Source organism: Gorilla gorilla, chromosome 2 (assembly GCF_029281585.2).
Source record: "Gorilla gorilla gorilla isolate KB3781 chromosome 2, NHGRI_mGorGor1-v2.1_pri, whole genome shotgun sequence".
Classification (NCBI taxonomy): domain Eukaryota; kingdom Metazoa; phylum Chordata; class Mammalia; order Primates; family Hominidae; genus Gorilla; species Gorilla gorilla.
This window is the reverse complement of record NC_086017.1, coordinates 189,090,021-189,108,925: the sequence shown is the minus strand read 5'-3', so window position 1 is coordinate 189,108,925 and position 18,905 is coordinate 189,090,021. Positions and strand designations below refer to the sequence as shown.

General features: G+C 36.9%; 1 long non-coding RNA gene across 4 annotated transcripts in view; it reads right to left on the bottom strand.

Moving 5' to 3' along the window:
• LOC101141243 (uncharacterized) overlaps window positions 1-18,905 on the bottom strand; it is a 263,129-nt gene that overhangs the window by 82,929 nt on the left and 161,295 nt on the right. The gene's annotated exons all lie outside the window — the stretch shown is intronic.

Here is an 18,905-nt window from a genome sequence, read left to right as displayed (position 1 = left end):
CTCCCAATACCTAAATTCTTTTGCTGCTTTGAAAGGAACAAAATTGTGAGACAAGAACTCACAGAAGCCTAACCTTATCCTTAATCAGGACTTAAAAGAAAACAAAAATAGACTAAGAATTTTTCAAGAGGGAAACTAGTTACACAGTACATGTTCATGATATGGATATTGACTACAGAGAAAGAAACATTTCCAGAGAGACACAAGATGATATTAAAACACACAAGTTCTAACACTGGTTCTCATACTTTTTTGTAGTCATATTCAGGGTCTTCTCTCAATTGAAAAAAAAAGCTACCTTATTTTGCCTTTTATATGCCAAGACCTTTGCAAATATTACTTCATCTAACATGGCAATGTCCCAATGAGGATTTATGTTTTTATTTTATTCATAAGGAAACTGAGGCTTATAAATATCAATTCCTTGCCCAATGTCATGTAGCTCATATGTGGTGAAAACTGCATCTACCTGACTCCTCAACCTTTAGTCTTTCCAATGCTACCTTGCCTCTCTGCAAGATTTCATTCCATTCTTACACAGCACACTGGAGTAGACCTCATTATTGTCATTTTAAAAATAAGAAAAGAACCTCAGGGAGATGACTTTATGAAGGTCACAGTAAGCCTTCTACATTTTGATTCGATTTTCATCCATAAAATAGAGCTATTTCACCTCTGAGAAATATATTGAAGAAACCAAATAAAATTGGATGTCATAAAAATAATGCGAGAAGGAGTAAAATCTTGATTAATAGAAAGTGCCAGGCAGCTATGGTTAATTGAAGGTTAACTAGAGGCTTCTTTTTGTTTTAACCTTTAATGCTGAAAATCCTTTCAAAATAAATTGAACCACATCCTGGTTTATGTAAGTTTACTGTGATGAATACAATTAAATCTTTCTTTGAGAGTTTTTTTTTTAACTTCTGTATATCCCCATTGACGTAGATTATACAGGAAATTAATTTGAATTTTTATGGAGACCAGAAAAAAACTTAAACTGACTCTTTTGACCAAGTCTCTAATAGGAGTTTGTATGGTCTCTTTCATTAAAATAATGCACCAAAAATAGTTCCAGGTCTGCTTTTATGAGATGAATTCAAAGAGGTTGGACTGTAGAAGATACAGATCAATATTTTATGCCCATCCTTCTCCAAATGGGATTTTAGGCTGGAGAACTATTAGTATTTTTTGCTTTTAGTATTCCCTTACATCAAGGGAAAAGATGTATTTATGACTTATGTAGATTGTTCAAATGTAATAAAGTCCCTAAACCTCCTCATTTATTAGAGAAATATGAAAAGTTCAGGTTCCTCAGAGGATCCAGTGAAATCCCCACTCTAAAGAGCTGACCTCAAACTACCTTTGCCCAGACTAACTGTTACCTGCAAGCCTTCCCTTTATCCACCAGCATTACCCTCACTATTTTCAGACAGACACTTGCTGAAACAGAGAGATGAATAATTTGAAATGAGCATAAATCAAGGCATAATTAAAGGGACACATGATAAAGGTGGCTACTACAAGTGCTTTAAGTATCTTTACTGGCCAGTCAACACCATAGCCTTTCTAGGTTAACAAAATAATATTAGAAATAGATTTCCGTTGTTGAAATTAGTGATTAGTGATTTTTTTCAAATAGACGCAAAAAGTGTTAGAGGCATTTAGTCTGCTGGAAGACTATAGTTTAAGAATCTAACTAGCCTTTCAAAGTTTAGCTGTAAGAATTGCACCCGAGACTTGACTTCTATAGAGACCTCTGTCCAGACATTGGATTGGGGGATTTTTGGCCACCCAAGTCTAACTAGAACATCAGCCAAGTCCTACTGTTGGAATCATATTGCATTTGCTGTGTTTGCCTTCAGGGGAATCTACCATCCTTAGTACAGTCTTAGCACACACACACAAAAAAAGATAAAGCCAAGAATTCGTAGAGCTTATGTTGTGTATACTTGCTATTAAATGTCTATATTTGAAGAAGAATTTTATTTTCAGTTACTTAGAAAGATGGTATAAGAGCAGATAAAAACTATAGGCTATTAATTTCTACTCAAAGGAGGCTAATATTTTTACATCTAATTTTTTTAGGTCAGTTCACAACAGTAGATATCAAAGTGGAGTTTGCATGATCGTTCCTAAAGATCTTTAGTTAGAAAATTAAAAAAAAAAATCTTTAGTCAGTAGGCAGACTAGATGGTCAATAAAATTCCCTTCCATTCTACAGACACAAACCTCTTCATATGAGCTCACATTTAGAACATTCCTAGAGAAGTAATCACTTATCTGGAACATTTTGATAATTAGAAATGACTTGCCAAGGAGAATTTGCTTGTTCCCATAGTCTTGGATTGATGATCCCTTTAGAGAAATCGATTTGCTGTAACACAGGCAGAATGTATGTGAAACACAGAAATTGTGATAATAACCCAAGCCCAGTATTTCACATGGCAGCTGTTGTAAGAAGAAAGTCCACCTAATGGGGCAGTGATAGAGCATGGCTTCCTAAAGACGAGCTGAAGAGCTTCCCCAGGCAGGAAAAAGCTTATCCACCATGATCAAGTGGGCTTCATCCCTGGGATGCAAGGCTGGTTCAATATACGAAAATCAATAAATGTAATCCAGCATATAAACAGAGCCAAAGACAAAAACCACATGATTATCTCAATAGATGCAGAAAAAGCCTTTGACAAAATTCAACAACCCTTCATGCTAAAAACTCTCAATAAATTAGGTATTGATGGGACGTATTTCAAAATAATAAGAGCTATCTATGACAAACCCACAGCCAATATCATACTGAATGGGCAAAAACTGGAAGCATTCCCTTTGAAAACTGGCACAAGACAGGGATGCCCTCTCTCACCACTCCTATTCAACATAGTGTTGGAAGTTCTGGCCAGGGCAATCAGGCAGGAGAAGGAAATAAAGGGTATTCAATTAGGAAAAGAGGAAGTCAAATTGTCCCTGTTTGCAGACGACATGATTGTTTATCTAGAAAACCCCATCGTCTCAGCCCAAAATCTCCTTAAGCTGATAAGCAACTTCAGCAAAGTCTCAGGATACAAAATCAATGTACAAAAATCACAAGCATTCTTATACACCAACAACAGACAAACAGAGAGCCAAATCATGAGTGAACTCCCATTCACAATTGCTTCAAAGAGAATAAAATACCTAGGAATCCAACTTACAAGGGATGTGAAGGACCTCTTCAAGAAGAACTACAAACCACTGCTCAAGGAAATAAAAGAGGATACAAACAAATGGAAGAACATTCCATGCTCATGGGTAGGAAGAATCAATATCGTGAAAATGGCCATACTGCCCAAGGTAATTTACAGATTCAGTGCCATCCCCATCAAGCTACCAATGACTTTCTTCACAGAATTGGAAAAAACTACTTTAAAGTTCATATGGAACCAAAAAAGAGCCTGCATTGCCAAGTCAATCCTAAGCCAAAAGAACAAAGCTGGAGGCATCACACTACCTGACTTCAAACTATACTACAAGGCTACAGTAACCAAAACAGCATGGTACTGGTACCAAAACAGAGATATACATCAATGGAACAGAACAGAGCCCTCAGAAATAATGCCGCATACCTACAACTATCTGATCTTTGACAAACCTGAGAAAAACAAGCAATGGGGAAAGGATTCCCTATTTAATAAATGGTGCTGGGAAAACTGGCTAGCCATATGTAGAAAGCTGAAACTGGATCCCTTCCTTACACCTTATACAAAAATCAATTCAAGATGGATTAAAGACTTAAACGTTAGACCTAAAACCATAAAAACCCTAGAAGAAAACCTAGGCATTACCATTCAGGACATAGGCGTGGGCAAGGACTTCATGTCCAAAACACCAAAAGCAATGGCAACAAAAGCCAAAATTGACAAATGGGATCTAATTAAACTAAAGAGCTTCTGCACAGCAAAAGAAACTACCATCAGAGTGAACAGGCAACCTACAACATGGGAGAAAATTTTCGCAACCTACTCATCTGACAAAGGGCTAATATCCAGAATCTACAATGAACTCAAACAAATTTACAAGAAAAAAACAAATAATCCCATCAAAAAGTGGGCGAAGGACATGAACAGACACTTCTCAAAAGAAGACATTTATGCAGCCAAAAAACACATGAAAAAATGCTCATCATCACTGGCCATCAGAGAAATGCAAATCAAAACCACTATGAGATATCATCTCACACCAATTAGAATGGCAATCATTAAAAAGTCAGGAAACAACAGGTGCTGGAGAGGATGTGGAGAAATAGGAACACTTTTACACTGTTGGTGGGACTGTAAACTAGTTCAACCATTGTGGAAGTCAGTGTGGCGATTCCTCAAGGATCTAGAACTAGAAATACCATTTGACCCAGCCATCCCATTACTGGGTATATACCCAAAGGACTATAAATCCTGCTGCTATAAAGACACATGCACACGTATGTTTATTGCGGCATTATTCACAATAGCAAAGACTTGGAACCAACTCAAATGTCCAACAATGATAGACTGGATTAAGAAAATGTGGCACATATACACCATGGAATACTATGCAGCCATAAAAAGTGATGAGTTCATGTCCTTTGTAGGGACATGGATGAAATTGGAAAACATCATTCTCAGTAAACTATCGCAAGAACAAAAAACCAAACACCGCATATTCTCACTCATAGGTGGGAATTGAACAATGAGATCACATGGACACAGGAAGGGGAATATCACACTCTGGGGACTGTGGTGGGGTGGGGGGAGCGGGAAGGGATAGCACTGGGAGATATACCTAATGCTAGATGACGAGTTAGTGGGTGCAGTGCACCAGCATGGCACATGTATACATATGTAACTAACCTGCACAATGTGCACGTGTACCCTAAAACTTAAAGTATAATAAAAAAATAAATAAATAAATAAATAAATAAATAAATAAATAAAAAGAGACCTGAAGTTGTGATATATAAAATCCTTTTAGATAAGGAAATAAATCCGACCTCTTTTTGCCTCTTTGACACTGCTCTCACTCTCCTCGGCTGCCCTTTCAAGATTTCTTCTTTCAGACTGAGTTAAACATTTACATGAATCTCTCATTTATAAGATTAAAAAATTGTGCATGAGATGCCAAACGATCTAGTAGAGATTCACAACAAGGCAACAAGTTCAAATAGGTTTGGCAGACGTAGTATTCTCATTCCCGACACATTGTCTGGGAAACCAAGTGCCCTCCATGTCTAGTAGCAGAGAGTTAACAAATTCATGTAAAACTTAAAACCTATCTTTTCCAGGAGAAAATCCAGCTCCATGTGTGTGAGTGTTATTCATGTTATTAAGAGGGCTAAATGTCACTTATGTTTATCACCACATTTGTGGAGTTGAATATCAGATATCTTATTCTCCAAAACTGTCAAATTTTGTGGTTGAAGACATATTTTACCAAACCACTCCTTTCTCTAACACATGTGAAAGTGATGACAGAGAGAAAAGAGTTGCCTAACCTAATGGCTTCATTTCCCAAATTCTTCTACATCATATAAGTGAGGCTGAGTCAGCACCTACATTTCCTGTTGTCTTCCACCTGTTCTTCTTTTGCACTTGCTCTATTTGTAATTTTACTGATATGCTAGCTACCTACTATATTGTCCAAAATAGAAATAAAATATTTTATATTTACATTTTAAATAAAATAGATTTAAGTAAGTAAAACTCAGTGTCTTTACAAGTTTATAGTTCGGGCTATATAAGGCACAGAGCCTTCCTCTACATTTTCCACTCACCATCTGGGCAGTCTTTCTTCTGGCAAGACTTTAAAAATGAAGGGGAGCAAAAGCTTTAGGGGAAGAGTTGGGGAGGGAGGGTGGGCTAGAGAAACAGTGAAAACATGGTTTCAGAAGTTTACTAAGCACCTGCCAAAGTACTGGCATTCACTTCAAGATTACTTTTCTTTAAAGATGTTGAAAGATGCAAAACATTGCTCTTTCCCTAAAAAAGAAAAGCCATATAATCTACAAAATGTTAACTTTTCTTGGGCCCATCAGAAAACTGAGATCAAAAGGTATACGAAGTCCATTAGGACTGTTATAACAGAATACCATAGATTGGACGGCTTAAAAAACAAGCATTTATTGTTCACAGGTCGGGAGGCAGAGATGTCCAAGACCAAGGTGCTGGCAGATCCAGTCTACAGTGAGAATACTTTCCCTGGTTTGTATATGGCCTTCATTTCATTGTATCCTCATTTGGTGGAGAGTAGAGGAAGAGCAAGGTGTCATGTCTCTTCATGTAAGGGCACTAACCCTTCTCATGAGGACTCCACCCTCATTACCTAATCACCTCCCAAAGGACTTACCTCTGATACCGTCATGTTGAGAGTTAGGATTTCAACATATGAAATTTTGGGAGATACCAACACTCAATTCATGATATAAGACAATCAAATAAGTGCAATTCCAAAGAAGGGCAAGCCTCAAAAAAAAAAAAAAACAGATACACAAACTTATTCACCTACATCAGAGTATACAACATAAAATGGATAAAAACAACTTAGCAAAAGCTTAATAAATTCTTCAATACCAAGTGTGGTCAAGCATGTAAGTTTAGAAGAGCTGGTAGAACCAGATGTAGGGAAGCCGACACTCACATTTTCTATTCCACAGACTTCTATCAGATGGTTACAAGAAAGACTGGAGGATGAGCAGGTTACAGGGAAGAGTGCCACTCAGTGTGGCACAGGCATAAGGGAGATGATTGGCAGTTACTAATGACCAGGCCAGAGCTGTGCCTACTTCCCTGAACTGTTCTTTCCTACAAAACAAAAGCCTTAATATTCTAGAGAAGGGCAATGAACGCTCTCACTCTCAGCAAATGGGTAAAGATGCATTGCTTCTGGTATAGGAGTAGAATAAAACCAACATTTTATTGGGAAAGGAGTAGAAAAGCTTCTCATCCTTAGGACACAGCCTCCATTCTTGCTGAGATGGAAGTAAAAGCAAAAGTCCTTCTACTTGAGTGCCATACACTGAATGTTTGTATCTCCTCAAAATTCATATGTTGAAACTTAATCCTCAGTGTGATGGTGCCTTTGGGAAGTAATTAGATCATGAGAGTAAAGCACTCAGAAATGGAATTAGTGTCCTCATAATGAGACCCCAGAGAGATCACTCAACCCTCCTGCAATGTGGGGATGCAGAAAGGAGATGACCTTCTAGGAACCAGGAAGAGGACCCTCACCAGACACTGAGTCTGATGTCCCCTTGATCTTGGACTTTCCAGCCTCTAGAACTGTAAGAAATAAATTTGTTGTTTATAAGTCACCCAGTCAATAGCATTCTCTTATAGCTCCCCAAATGGACTAAGACATTGGGGGAAAGGCAAGAAATTGTCTTGAACCTAGCATCCTACACTCATAACACAAAGAGATCTGTCATAACTAGAGGAAGAACAGGAAACTCCTACCTAAGACCACAAAAAAATATAAAGCAGTGTTTGGCTGGGGTGAAAAAGAAGAACAGGATGTAGAGAAAGCCCCACCCCTGAGGCCCAGGCACACAAATCCTACCTAAAACTGACCAGGAAAATAAAACAAAACAAAAATGTCATCATTCCATTACAAACCTAGCACTAACTAACATGCAACAACAGTGTACTGCTGGTCACGAGCTAGGAGAGAAACTCCCTGTGTGGCACAGCTATGCAGGGTCGTTCTATCAAAACCAGAGAGTACAACTCCAGCACTGAGAAAGATCTTCCAGGTCCCCAGGTACCACACTAAGCACAAGCTAATGGAAGACAAATGCTGGAAGATTTAAAGCCAGTGCTACATTAGAACAGCATTACCAAGGAAAATAATCCAAGCCCAGATCAACAACTAACTATATTAAATCCACTCACCATGCTAAGAACTTCACCAAAGAAGATGCAGGTCCTTTTCCAGACATAAATACTATTAATCTCAGACCCTGTAATTCCTTTTCACACAATGGAATCATTCAATTGAAACTACAAGGCACACAAATGAAACCCAAAAAAAGCTATCAATTGTTAATGGTAAAAGCAATCCCAAAACCAAAGAAATGACCTAGATTTTAAAGCAATCAGATGAATAAAATAGCCATTATTAATATGTTAAGGTATCTAGTAGGAAAGATGGATTATATATAGGAACAAATAGTAATTACAACAGATAGAAACTACCTTTAAAAAATCAAGGCCAGGCACGGTGGCTCACGCCTGTAATTGCAGCACTTTGGGAGGCTGAGGCGGGTGGATCACGAGGTCAGGAGATTGAGATCATCCTGGCTAACATGGTGAAACCCCGTCTTTACTAAAAATACAAAAAATTAGCCAGGCGTGGTGGCGGGCTCCTGTAGTCCCAGCTACTCGGGAGGCTGAGGCAGGAGAATGGCATGAACCCGGGAGGCGGAGCTTGCATTGAGCCGAGATTACGCCACTGCATTCCAGCTTGGGCAACAGAGCAAGACTCCGTCTCAAAAAAAAAAAAAAAAAAAAATCAAGTATGGGCCAGGTAGTGGTGGTTCATGCCTGTAATTCCAGCATTTTGGGAGGCCAAAGTGGGAGGATCACTTGAAACCAGGAGTTTGAGACCAGCCTGGACAAGATAGTGAGACCCCGTCTCTACAAAAAAAATAAAATAATTAGCTAGTCATAGTGGCATGCACCTGTAGTCTGTGCTACTCAGGAGACTAAGGTGGGAAGATTGCTTGAGCTCAGGAGTTTGAGGCTGCAGTGAGCTATGATTGTGCCACTGCACCCCAGCCTGGGCAGCAGAATGCATTAGTACATTCTTGCACTGCTATAAAGAACTACCTGAGACTAGGTAATTTACAAAGAAAAGAGGCTTAAATGGCTTACAATTCTGCAGGCTATACAGACTTCTGCTTCTGGGGAGGCCTCAGGAAATTTATAATCATGGCAGAAGGGGAAGGAAGTGCTTTTTTTTTTAAAGGAGCTTCGCTCTTTTGCCCAGGCTAGAGTGCAGTGGCACAATCTTGGCTCGCAGCAACCTCCACCTCCCAGGTTCAAGTGATTCTCCTGCCTCAGCCTCCCAAGTAGCTGGCATTACAGGTGCCTGCTACCACACATGGCTAATTTGTGTATTTTTAGTAGAGACGGAGTTTTGCCACGTTGGCCAGGCTGGTCTCAAACTCCTGACCTCAGGCAATCCACCTGTCTCAGCTTCCCAAAGTGCTGGGATTACAGGCATGAGCCACAGTGCCCCGCCAGGAGACGCATCTTACACGTCAGAGGCAGGAGTAAAAGAGTGAAGGGGGAGGTGCTTTACACTTTTAAACAACCAGATCTCGTGAGAACTCACTCACTATCATGAGAACGGCAAGGGGGAAATCAGCTCACATGATCCAATCACCTTCCTGCAGGCCCTCCTCCAAAACTGGGGATTACAATTTGACAAGGATTTGGGTGGGGCACAAATCCAAACTACATCACAGATTGAGACCTAGTATTTTTTTTAAGTCAAATACACATGCTAGTAGAAAGAGAAAATGCTATCAAAGATGAAGATTTCCTTTACTGAGCTTATCAGCAGACCATATACTACTGAAAAACCAATCAAGTTAGTTAGAACATAGGTAAATAAAAATTGCCCAAAATGAAACAGAAAAGAAAGAAAACAAAGAAAAGAAAAACAAGAACAGAGCACCCAAAAGCTGTGGGATTCTATCAATTGGCTTAAGGTATGTGTGATTGGGGTCCCAATAGAAGAGAGACAGAATGAGGTAGAAGACATATTTAAAGAGGTAAAGATTGAGAACTCTTCAAATTAAACGAACAAAGCAAATCATAGATCTAAGAAGCGCAGAGGACAAACACACCTAGATAGTATATCAAAAATGCTTAAAATTAAAGAAAAATATCTTGAAGGCAAACAGAGGAAAGAAAAGCATTACATGCAAAGAAACAAAGATAGCAATGCAGCAAACCAGAAGACAAGACAGAAGAGTGACATCTTTAAAGTGTTTTAAGAAAAAATTGTCAACCCAGAACTGTATACCCAATAAAACTACCTTTCAAAATGAAGACAAGACAAGGATTCTTCTTACATTCCAAAATGAAGACAAAACGAGGATTCTTCTTACATACCAACAAACACAGAGAGGAATCTTTGCCAGCAAACCTGTGCTAGAAGAAACGTTAAAGGAAGTTCTTCAGGCAGAAACTTCGGTACTAAATAAAAACCTAGATTTACACAAAGTAAAGAGAATCATTAAAAATAGTAAAAATGAACACAAATATAAGATATTTTCTTTCAAAATTCACTTTAGAGGATAGTTGATTGCTTAAGGCAAAAAGTGAAACAATATATTGTACCAGGTGTTGAAGCAAAATATGCCAACAATAATTCATAGGATCAAAGAGAAGAACTAGAATTTGATTATGGTAAATTTCCTACATTAAATAATGTGATATTATTTGCGTGTAGAGAATGATAAGATAAAATGTATAATATAAACCCTAGAGCAATCGTGAAAAATACACATAACTATTAAGCCTTCTTATAAATGAAGGTAAGATGGAATTAAAATAATCCAAAAGAAGGCAAAGAAAGGAAAAACAAAGAACGGATGAGACCAGCAGAAAACAATTATCAAAATGGTAGATTTGAATCCAACTGCATACATAATTATGTCAAATAAAACATTCCAAAAATCACGTTTAAAAAGCAGGTATCATCAGACTGAATACAAAAGTTTACCCAACTATATGCTCTACAGAAGTTATCTTTAATATGAATGCATATATAGGTTAAAAGTGAAGGTTTAAAAGTAATTTCATAAAAATATCAATCAAAATAATACTAGAGTGGCTATATTAATACCAAAAAAGTAGACTTCAAATCTAGAAAGATTACAAGAGACAAAGAGGGACATACATATCAATAAAGAATTAATCAACAATCCATCCAGAAGATATGACAATCTTACATGCAGATATACCTGGAAACAGAGAATATAAATTCCTAAAACAAAACCAGTAGAACTGAAGGATAAACAGACAAATCAATTATACTTGGAGACTTCAGTACTTCCTTCTCAGAAATCAATAGAACAAGTTGATTTTTAAAAAATCAGTGAAGTTATAAAAGACCTGAACTATACTATCAACTAATTTGATCTAATTTATAGAATATTTCCATGCAAAAGTAGTGTACATAATTTTTTGAGTGCAAATGCAATATTGAAGAAGATAGGCCATTTTTTGTGTCATAAAATAAACTTCAAGATATTTAAATGAATTGAAATCAAACACAGTATGTTCTCAGGCCACACTGGCTTTAACCTAACAACCAGTAATAGAAAGATATATGGAAAATGTTCAAATATTGGGACTTAACCAACATAATGTCATGGAAGCCAAAGAGAAAACCACAAAGGAAATTAGAAAAGATTTTAATTTAAATAAAAATGAAAATCTAACTTACAAAAATGTGTTAGATTCCGCTAAAGCAATGCTTAGATGAAAATTTATATTATTAAATGCGAACATTAGAAAATAACAGAGATTTTGAATCAAACTCTTCAAACTAGAAAAAGAGGGGCAAATTAAATCTAACACAAACAAAAGAAATTTTACAATTTTTTCTAATTATACAAACAAGAGCAGAAATAAATAGAATTGAGCACACAAAAACAATCAATAAAACCGCACTGATTTCTTGAAAAGATCAATAACACTTAAAAATATAGCCAAACTTATCAAAAAAGTGGGAAAAAGAATGAGAGAAGAAAAATAAAATCAATATAGGAAATAAAGAGAGGACTTCACTATATATTCTACAGAAACTGAAAGGATAATAACAGAATATTATGAATAACCTTCTACCAGTGTATTAGTCAGGTTCTCTAGAGGGACAGAACTAATAGGATAGATGTATATAAAGGGGGGTTTATTAAGGATTGTTGACTCACACAATCACAAGATAAAGTCCCACAATAGGCCATCTGCAAGCTGAGGAGTAAGGAAGCCAATCTGAGTCCCAAAACCTCAAAAGTAGGGAAGCTGACAGTGCAGATCTCAGTTGGGGGCCCAAGGTTCAAGAGTAGAACTTGGAGTCTGATGTTCGAGGGCAGGAAGCATCCAGCATGGGAGGAAGATGTAGGACAGGAAACTAAGCCAGTCTAGTTATTCCATGTTCCTCTGCCTGCTTTTATTCTAGCCATGCTGGCAGCTGATTAGATGGTGCCCACCCAGACTGAGGGTGGGTCTGCCTCTTCCAGTCCACTGACTCAACTGCTAATCTCTTTTGCCAACACCTTCACAGACACACCCAGAAACAATACTTTGCATCCTTTAATCCAATCAAGTCGACTCAATATTTACCATCACAACCAGTAAATTTGATAACTTAGATAAACTAGCAAATTCCTTGAAAGACAAAAATTACAAAACATTCTCAAGAAGAAATTGATAAACTGAATAGTTCTATATCTCTTAAAGACCTTGAATTCAGAGTTAAACTCTTCCAATAAGTAAACTACTGGGCTCAGATGGCTTCATTGGTAAATCTTACCAAATATTTATTCCAAAACTTAACAACTTTTTCAGAGTATAGAGAAAGAGGAAACATTTTGATACTCATTTTATGAGGTCAATACTAGTCTGATATCAAAACTTGACAACTTCAAACTATTAAATTTTTATTTAAAATTATTAAAGAGACTTAAAATTAAATCTAACCATAAACCAACATGATAAGATGGTTAAAAGGCAAGCAGATTTGAAAATAAATCAACAAATAAATAAATAAACTTTTAGAAATTACAGTGTCTATTCACACAGAGCTTATTCTTAATAAGGGAGAAAGACAATTACAAACTTAATATTTAATAAAACAATAATAGTGAAAAATGCTAAGAAAAAGTAAATTAGGAAGACACTATAAAGAATGCTGAAGGAGCAGGTGCTATTTGGATATGGTTATTGGGGAAGCTTTTCTGTGAAGGTGAATTTAAGCACAGACCCTAAGTCAGATTTGAGGATCTGAGGAAATCACCCAGAATGTCATAGAGAGAGATGGAGAACAGAATCAGAAGTCCAAAATGTATCTAATAGGAGTTACAGAAAGAGAGAATAAAGAGATGGATGCGAGATAATATTCAACTAGATTTTGGCTGAGAATATTCCAGAACTGATTAAATAACTTATATCCATATATGTGAAAAATACAAGCTCTACGATACATCATAAAAATAGAACATATAAAAATGAGGCCCTAGCTAAACACATTTTGATGAAATTACAGCACACAAAAGACAAAATTTTAAAACAGTAAATGATATATGAAGCATTGGAAAGAGCATATAATGTACTCTTTCAAAAAACTTAGCTGCAAAATAAAGGAGAAAGTTAGGTGAACTAGAATTGGAAAAGGAAGTAGTTGCTCTTTTTGGCTTTAATTGAGAAATTAGAATTTGTTAAAGGCAGTTGGGGAAAATATTGGTAAGAAGAAATGATTAAAGATGGGTGAGAGACTGTGATAGGGTTAATTTTAGTGGAAAGAAATGTGATTCATACCCACAGTGGCAGAACTAGTCTAATGTTGGTAAACAGGCACTTTTACTGTCTTTATAGAAGGAAAGAAGTAAGTATGGGAATACATACAGATGATAGTAGGTGAGTATTGTCAGATTTCACATAGCTAAATATTAAGATAGCATCCTTCTGCCCCTCAAACCTTATTTTTCATTGCTTTTATGTTTCATTGTTTCATTGCTTTTATAAAATAAAAATGTTTCATTGCTTTTATAAGTTCTGAAGAACTGAAACCAAAATAGAAAAGTTGCTCAGTAACAGCACATAATAATAACAAGCACTCCATCCTTTATAAGGCAAAGATCTGAGAGAGACAGATACCCTTTCTATTATCTGACACCCATCAGAACCAGAAACATAATGTTTCTTGGTACTCGGAGAAGTACATTTTTATAATCTTAAAAATACATATTTCTTGAAAAAGATAAATGGTTTCACGTACTTTGTGGGTCAACATCACAATGTAAAAAAATTTCACATTCTACTTTTAGGTTTCAAAGCCCACTCACCCAATCAAATAAGATACTTGTGGCTAAGCTGTGTTCATAAAAACCTCCAAAGAGTCTACTATGTAATGGATATTTTTAATTCCTTTCTTCAGATAACCTGATTTCTTTTTCAGATTTTCCAAATGAAGAATGACACATCATTGTTATGACACAATGAGGTAAGACTTCAAAGTGTGAGTGGGTGTTAGGCAGAAGAATACTGCTAACAAATGAAAAAAAAATGTAGGTTGGAGTCCCACATACCATTTTTTTAAAAAGCCATGTCTGTTGCTCTCAATCACTTATTGCTAAAAATGAAGTATCACAGGATATAAAGTGTCAGAGAGGCAGTCAAGAGACTTCCTTCAGATTTTTCATTGCATAAAATTAATTGGTTCAATTGAAGTTGGAGGATTGTCTAGGGGTTTCTGATAAATGCTTTTTAAAAATCATGTAGCAGTAGGTTTTGAAGTGAAAGGGGGATTTATCTATTAGTATAAGCTGTTCTATTAGAGGCATTTATAATTTGGTCAAACTAATCCTAGAAATAAATGTTTCCATCAGAAGTTGCATGCAATTGCCAATAAAATAAATGTGAGATAGAATTAGTGCACAGAGAATATTGCCCTTGGTAGAAATACAATTTTTAAGGTAATACCAGAAACTCTAAGTAAATCTACTTTTTCTCCTATGGCACAGAGTAAATATAAGACTTGCACCCTGGTCACAGAGGTCCGATTAAGAGTAAATTAATGGCTGGGCATGGTGGCTCAAGCCTGTAATCCCAGCACTTTGGGAGGCCGAAGGGGGAGGATCACCTCAGGTCAGGAGTTCTAGACCAGGCTGGACAATATGGTGAAACCCCCTCTCTACCGAAAATACAAAAATTAGCTGGGTGTGGTGGTGTATGCCTGTTATCGTGGCTACTCGGGAGGCTGAGGTAGGAGAATCGCTTGAACCCAGGAAGCAGAGGTTGCAGTGAGCCGAGATCACCCCACAGCACTTCGGCCTGGGCCACAGAGGGAGACTCCATCTCAAAAAAAAAAAAAAAAAAAAAAGAGCCCAGGTGCGGTGGCTCACCCCTGTAATCCCAGCACTTTGGGAGGCTGAGGCAGGCAGATCACGAGGTCAGGAGATCGAGACTAATCCTGGCTAACATAGTGAAACCCTGTCTCTACTAAAAATACAAAAAATTAGCCAGGCGTGGTGGTGGGCCCGTGTAGTCACAGCTACTCGGGAGGCTGAGGCAGGAGAATGGCGGGAACCCGGGAGGCGGAGCTTGCAGTGAGCTGATGTTGCGCCACTGTGTCCAGCCTGGGACACAGAGCAAGACTCCATTTCAAACAAACAAACAAACAAAAAAGAGTAAAGTATGCCATTAGTGTCATGTGGTTCTCCTTCTTGTGGTAGAGTTTGATAGATGCATGTTGTTTGTCTTCAACTCTTGTCCAATGACAGGCTGAACATTCCAAGACGTATCACGGAAGCAAGAAATTTTAGAGGTCATGATTTTACCCTTTCACCAATAGTTTATAGTATATTATGCTACAGTATCTAAAATGTAAACAGCCCTTTGGAGTTAGACCACCACTGCCACAGCATTAGTTGCTTGGTTTCAGTGTTGATTCATGGAAAAGTGCCCTCTTTCTGGAATCACCTGTCTTAGTTTGCACCTCAACACTAAAGCTTTTGAGTCAAGTGGGCCAAGCTACCTTCTGGAGACCTCAGCCTGTCCCTGTACAAAAGGAGAATGATGAAAACGACCTCCATCAAAGAGGTGTTGGGTGAATTACCCAAGAAAATGTATATTAGAGCAATCTGTAAACTGTCAAGATCTGTATCACTTTAAGGAATTTTTATCGTTGGGTAAGAACAGGCAATGGTCAAAGCTACTCTTGGTAGCAGGGCCAAAGGTGAGTGTGAGAAAAATCCCTCTTGGTCCTGTTTTGGGAAACTTTTTCCATCAGTCAGAACAGTTATTTATTTAATAGCTTTAATTCTGTGTGCTTCTCCAGAGTGCTTGACCAAATAATATGAATTATTTTAAGAAGCAGATTCCCTATGTTAATGACTTGCTAAGACTTAATGAACCGCAGTGATCAAATATGACTGATCATTATCATGCTCATATGTTATTATGGGTGAGTGTCTAACAAAAAGCTTATTCACTGGGACAAAGAGAATTGCACAAGCTTACTTATCAGACCTTCACACCGTGGTTAGGAATGGAGTAGGAAGCACAACCAATCAGGCCCAGTAACTGAGGCTGATAGCCAGGAAATTACAAGGGTGCTGTTGTAATTGTTTCTCTAATAAACATTAGGTACATGTCATCAAATATTAATAACTTTTAAATACATTTTATAATTCTTTTTTGCACTTTTTCTGTTTTTACTTTTATAAGGTTACATCCTTTTTTATATATTTTTTTAAATGTTTCTCAGTAGATGTTGCTAGGACATGACAGAAAAAAAAGAGAACTCCACAATTTTGTAGTGTAAAGACAAAGAGATATATTCTTTCATTTCCCTCCTGTTGAGAAGTTATGTATTGGCATGTGACCGTATTCCTACACAAAGATTTAGTTGCAATAAAATAGTTAACTAACTTAAAAGAATGTGCTTCAGTCTCCCTCTGAGGGAAAGATAGAGCAGGTACATTAAATAAGCATTTGTCATTAGCAAAGAGCACTAGCAAGGACCCAATGTCGTGGAGTTTGGAGCGTGCCCTGGGCGGTTGAGACAAGCGTTCAGGGAAAAAAATGAATTTACTTCTGACTATTTTGTGTGAAATGGGTTACTCCAATTTAATAAGCTTCTGTTGTGCCCTGACTATATGTCTGCACTATTCTGGGCACTGGGACCTCACTGTTAAACATGACACAATTCCTGCCCCCATGCAAGAACTGATATCAACCTTGATAGAGGTTTATAATATCTTATGATCTGGACACTACCACAGAAGACGGAGTGATGGAGAGACAGAAAATGGATGTCATTCTCAGCCTGGGTGTAAGGAATGCATAACTCAAGCTAACAACAACTGAGCTTGCTATTAAATGATAAGTGGTCATTAGTTATAGTATAGTCTCCAGACATATCTAGTAAGCACTGATAAAAGAAAAGTATTTAGACAGAGAGCGTGGCATAAACAAACGCAATTAGCATTAGCATTGCAGGAAACCAAAACATGAGAGGGAATATGACTAGTTAAAACTATGTAACTAGATATGCATATCCAGAGATAGGCTTGTAGAAATAAGTAGAAGACTTTGTGAAGGGATTGTTCTTTCTGCTAAGGAGTAAGGGTATTGAACTTCTTTGTCTTTTGTGTTCTGTGATTTCATCAAAATGTGTCTAACGCGGGCTTTATTTTTATCATTAACTTTCACTGGAAAGGTTCTTTTTCTGAATACAAATGTCTGCCCCATCCCTTACCCTTTAAGCAGTTAGGTCCAGTTGCCAGGTCGGCTTTGAAGCTCTCATTTTAACACCACTACTACTTCATTCCAAGGCTAGTGCCTTTATCTCATAACATTTCTTTCTTAGTTTTATCCTCTATTTTACTGATGTACCCTCCTCAAATAACTTTCTCAGAAAGGGTAAAGGAGAAGTAAAATTTACGAATTCGTACAAGTCTAAAAACATCTATTTTGCTTTCACTCCTGATCAATACTTAAGTCTCAAAAATTGTGTTTAAAAGTGTTTTTCCAAATGGATGATTTTTTAAATTTATCAACATTATCAACAATGCTGCTGCTGGTAAGCATGATGCCAGTTTGTGGTTTTTTTTTTTCATTTATAGAAGAGTTAAAAGTAGATGTGCATGGGAGCAACTGTCCAAAAGACGGCATCAATTAGCCCCTTGTTTTTAGTCTTTCAGTCTCTCTTGCCTTTACCCTCAAAGGTAGACTCTTGTGTCTGCTGAAATTTCATTGTGCATGTTGGGAAATATAGTTTGGTTTGCTTTATTTTGCCTTTCAACGTGTCAATATATTTCCAACTGCTTTCAATCTTCCAGAAATGTATTTATCTCTCTCCCTTCTCATGCTCCAATTTTGTCTCATGGTTCATGTTGTTATTTAGGGTTTATACTTTAAAAATCTCAACGTTTATTTCTACACAGGATCAGAAGGAATGAAAAGTGAATGAGTTTTCTCCACTTACTCTCTGAAGTGAGAACTCCATGTCACTTTTTAAATGAATAAATAAACAGATAAATACAGGACATTTCATTATAATCACCTACTTATTTTAGGTATCAGTTGTAACATCATCATAACATGTCCCAACTTTGCCTTAAGATTTCTTACTCTGCTTTTTATGAAGCTATTTTGGTTTTGGGTTTTGGATATATACTAAATGCAGGTTTTAAAAAAATAGTTTTTTCCTGATGCTTTCTATACCTACATTTATAAAATATAATTCACACTGAAGCTTCTTGTTTTTCAAAGAAGTTGGACTAAAAGATATTGACTGGAGACCCGACAGCTTAATTTTAATATTTGAATCTCCATAAATTCTTCGATAGAGATGAATTTCTAATGCCTTTAATGATTGGCACCACAGAATTGAAAGAACTTCAAAAAACCTACTGTCATCAATCATGCATGGCAGTTCTTTATCCAGGCACATGTTAAAGGACTTTATGGATTCTTATGATGTGTGCACCTTGAAATTTCTAAGTTTGATTTAAAAGAATGCACTAGGATATAATTAACTCAGAACTTAAAGCCTTGTGCATAATTTAGAGGCAATTACAGTTCAAGGAAATAATAAGCTAACTTTTCAAATTCAAACAAAAAACAATCTGGGAAAAAAATAGAATTCATCACTGGCAATTACTG